We start from the raw sequence: 4,680 nt of genomic DNA on the forward strand, positions 1-4,680 counted from the left end.
TTTTAAGGATTCATGTGATCAGATTGGGCTCACCCAGAAAATCCAAGATAATCTCCCCATCTAAAGGTCCATCCTCTTAATCATGTCAGTAAAATCTCTTTTGTTGTGTAAGGTAACATATCTAAAGGTGATAGGCTTAGGGCTTGGACATATTTGTGGGGCCATTATTTTGGATTTCACAATGTAAATGGTGGCCAAATGAGATTTAACATTAGTCTAGTTAAATTCCTACACATCACAAAGTGAGTAAATGTATGAGGCATTCCATAAATAGTTTATGGGTAAAGGTGAAGCAAGTGTATACATAGCACTGTGAATGAAGGATCCACATTTACTCACACTGCACTGGAACTTCAGATGTTAAAGGGAAACAATCATCTTCAAAGTAGCTGCAGAAGACACACAGATCATCTAAGAAGCAACTGGGTTAAGATGTAACTGATTTTTCCCTGTTAATCACAGCAGCCAGAAGAGGCATAATCATCAAAGAGCCTAGAGAAAGCCAATGTCAAATAGAAATTTGTGGCTGGCAAATCCATCTTTCAAGAATAAGAGTAAACAAAACATTATCATATAAATGAAGTTGTTGGGCTATTTCCAAAATGCCCACTCTAAAAATACTTACAAAGACAGAAAAATATATAAGAAAGAAACAGAGAAAGCAGTAATTTTAATTTGGAATCATTGGTACATGTAAGTCAGTAGTCATTGTAAAATATTAATAATGTAGCATTCAAAGGAAAAAAGTAATATAAAATACTGTAACATGTTGTGTTATAATTTCCTTACCCATCTTCCAACCCCCCACCTGTGCCATCTGTGAGGTCCAATGAAGTCTGATTCTTTTTTCTGAGATCAACTCCAGAGAGTAGGGCACCAAGAATAAGTTAGGTGCTTAATGAGTTTTTACCATGTGAATAACTTTCCTGAAAGTACTTAGCAGATCAGGAATGTGATGCATAAGCACAATTCAAAAGTGGCTGAGGAGTGACGCAAAAGAACATAATGGCGTAAGAACCCTAAGGACCCCTCTCTCCGTCCCCCACAGTGGCTTGTTAAAACATCATTATAAAATAATCTCAGTGAGAGCTGTGATGGGATTTAGTGTTGATATATTTTTTGTAAATTGTGGTAAAACATACATACTATATAATTTACCTTCTAACCATGTTTTCAGTGTACAATTTGGTGACATTAAGCACATTTACAGTGTTGTGTAATCACCACCAATATCCATTTCCAGAACATTTTCATCATCCCAAACAGAAACCGTACCCATTAAAACACAACTGCCCATTCCCTGGTAACCTCTATTCAATTTTCTGTTTCTATGAATTAGCTTATTCTAGCTACCTTATATAAGCAAAATATCATATTTGTTTTTATTTCTGGCTTATTTCACTTCATCCAATTAGAATTTCATTCACTTTTAAGGCTGAATAATATTCCATGTGTGTGTGCACCATGGGCTGTTTATCCAGTCATCCTCAATGGACACTCGGTTGCTTCCACCTTTTGGGTATTGGGAATAGTGCTGCTATGGTCCTGAGTGCGCAGATACCTGTGTGAGTTCCTGCTTTCAGTTCTTTTGACTATATGCCCAAAAGTGGAATTGTTGGCTCATATAGTAATTCTATTTTTACTTTCTTAAGGAACCAGTATACTGTTTTCCATGGTGGCTGCACCAGTGTACACTCTCACCAGCAGTGTACAAGTGTTCCCATTTCTCCATATCTTCACCAACACTTGGCCTAGTGAAGTTTACCATATTTTTATGTCCTTATTGGCATTCCTTTTTCTTTTCTTTTCTTTTCTTTTTTTTTTTTGTGATGGAGTCTTGCTCTGTCGCCTGGCTGGAGTGCAGTGGCGCAATCTCGGCTTGCTGCAACCTCCGCCTCCCAGGTACAAGTGATTCTCCTACCTCAGCCTCCTGAGTAGCTGGGACTACAGCTGCATGCCACCAGCTAATTTTTGTATTTTTTTTAGTAGAAACGGGATTTCACCATGTTGGCCAGGATGGTCTTGATCTCTTGACCTTGTGATCTGCCTGCCTTGGCCTCCCAAAGTGCTGGGATTACAGGTGTGAGTCACCACGCCTGACCAGCATTCCTTATTTTTATGTCCTTATTGTATATGTTCTTTGGAGAATTGTCTATTCATGTCTTTTACTCATTTTTGAATGAGATTGTTTTGCTATTGTTGAATTGTAGTTCTTTACATGTTCTGGATATTAATTCTTTATCAGATATGTGATTGGCAAATATTTCCTCCCAGTCTGTGCATTTTCTTTTGACTCTCTTAACAGTGTCCTTTGATGCAAAAAAGTTTTTAAACTTTGATGCAATCTAATTTGTCATTTTTCTTATATTACTTGTACTAATGGTCACCAACCAAGAAACCACTACCGATTCTAATGTCCATAAGCTTTTCCTCAGTATTTTCTTAAGAATTTTACAGGTTCAACTCTTAAGATTAGTTCTTTGAGTCATTCTGACTTTATTTTTGAAAAAGTTGTAATGGAAGGGCATGAATTTTGTCCAGTATCATTCTTTTGCATGTGGATATCCAGGTTTCCAGCACCATTTGTTGATGCACCATCTGTCACAGTGGGGGTGACACATTTGTAAGATGCAGTGAGCACTAATACATGGGAGCACCATGCATTTTTTTACTTGTCTTTACTCCACAGTTGTTTTGAGAAGGCTTTCACTGACAAACCCAACAGAAATGAATATATATCACTTCTTATAAAATCAAATTCAAGTAAAATTATAAATTTTAAAATGTTAAGACTGGAGCAAGACTGGAACATCACTAGACAAGCTGAAACATAGACTGAAATGGAGGGTTTATGTTTACCTTGCTACACATTCTGTTGGCCCACAATCTCTTATGTTTATTGCATAAGAGAGCCACAGAGTAGGGTGATAGCTCATATAACCAGTCCGTGGTTTTCTGCTTCAGAAACAAGTTTAAATTCTCTGCTTAGACAGAGTAAGGAAAATAACCAAAAGATGTCTAATGTGAAGTTGGCATCCACAAAGTCAAAGAGTGTAAACATCAGGAACCAAGGAGATTCTGTCTTTTTACACAGAAATGACCTCACTATGCACTGCTGAAGGGAGAAGGTCCCTTCAGGGGACCTTCATGATGAAGAAAAACCCTATATGATGTGGGGGTTTTCTGCTGCAGCCCTAAATTAAATTGTCCTTCGCTCTAACTACAGATCTCACAAAGTTTTATATCTTCAATGATTTCACCTGGGCCAAGATTTTTTAAAAATTTTGTTTATTTGAGCTGCTGCCTGGGGCTTAGAAAAGTGACTGGGATATTTTCTCAAAATGGTATTTCTTCGAAGGAATGTGAAATCCGTGAACACTCTGCTTTCCTGCTGTATCCCCAGCGCAGGTTGAGTACCTTGCACTTCTTTTCAGCACTTTCCTAGAAGTGGTAGAAGATTGGGAGTTAGGGTCTTCCTCAATCTCTACCCTTTCTTTAATTCAGAGAATCACAAGCTGTTGGGGGAAGAGTGATATCTTGGGCGTCTAGCTGATCTGATGAATATTAATATCCAGTGTCCTGTAATGAAGTCACATGTACATGTAACATCACTTCTGCATACAGTGTTATAGGAAAGTGGGTTCGCGGACCCCAGGTTAAGAGCCTAAGCACTAAAGGCACAGAGTTAGAGCTCTAGGAGGGGAGGGATGGCTGGGGTGGAACCTCGTCTTTAGTCTTGGGGCCTTTTCACTCCTTACTTGGTGGGTGCTGGGCATCTGGCAGGTGCTGATGTTGATGGAGTCGAGGGAGGGAACTGACCAGGACTGGGAAAAACAGGGTTGGAGAGATAATTAAAGCAAGGGCTTAACCAGACATTATTTTTTCTGAGCGTAAGTCATGGCTCAAAATCTGGAGAGCCTGAAGGAGTATCCCCCTACCCAAACCTGTTTTCCCCTTTTCCCTCAAGTCTCATTTGGCCACAGGCCCAGTGTCAACACCAGGGGGCGCCCACAGACCATGAAGGCACCACGCAGCTGGGATTGTTTGTGGTCGGCTCCCGGGTCCCTGACTTAATCAGGGAAGCCAAGATCCTGCAGCTAGATGGCCTGGATTCAACCTGCAGCTCTGGTCCTAGTGACACTTTCCCCCCTGGTGCCTCAGTTTCTTAATCGGTGAAATGGTGAGGACATTACAGCACTTACCTCTGGGGTAGGTTTCTCAACAGCAGCCCTATTAACAGTTTGGGACAGAGAATCCCTTATGGAGTGGCCTGTCCTGTGCATTCTGGGAGGTTTGCCAGCAGCAGCCTCACTCACGGCCTCCCACCAATCCCCATATGACAACCGAAAATGTCCCAGGCTTCTTAGGTCTCCCTTGGGTCTGGAAGCTGCACTTAGTCAGGCATTTTCCCACCTGACACTTGAGCTCATCTCTGCTTTGGTCCACATAAGGCCACTTTAAAAAAAATGTTGTTTCTTTAAAGATTCTATTCATCTTTTAAGTAAATCCATTTTCTTTCTCTATGTCTGCATTCAGTTAATCCTTCCAAACCCTTTGTTTAGTATATCTTGAAATTTATCAATTCCAATTCCAGTAATTAGCGTATCTGACTTGCATGGTACCTGCTATGACCCCTGGTAGAGCTCTGATTCCTTTAGCACAGGGAATATGTTCTCGATT

The sequence above is a fragment of the Colobus angolensis genome, unplaced genomic scaffold, assembly GCF_000951035.1.
Source record: "Colobus angolensis palliatus isolate OR3802 unplaced genomic scaffold, Cang.pa_1.0 Scaffold238, whole genome shotgun sequence".
NCBI classification, from domain to species: domain Eukaryota; kingdom Metazoa; phylum Chordata; class Mammalia; order Primates; family Cercopithecidae; genus Colobus; species Colobus angolensis.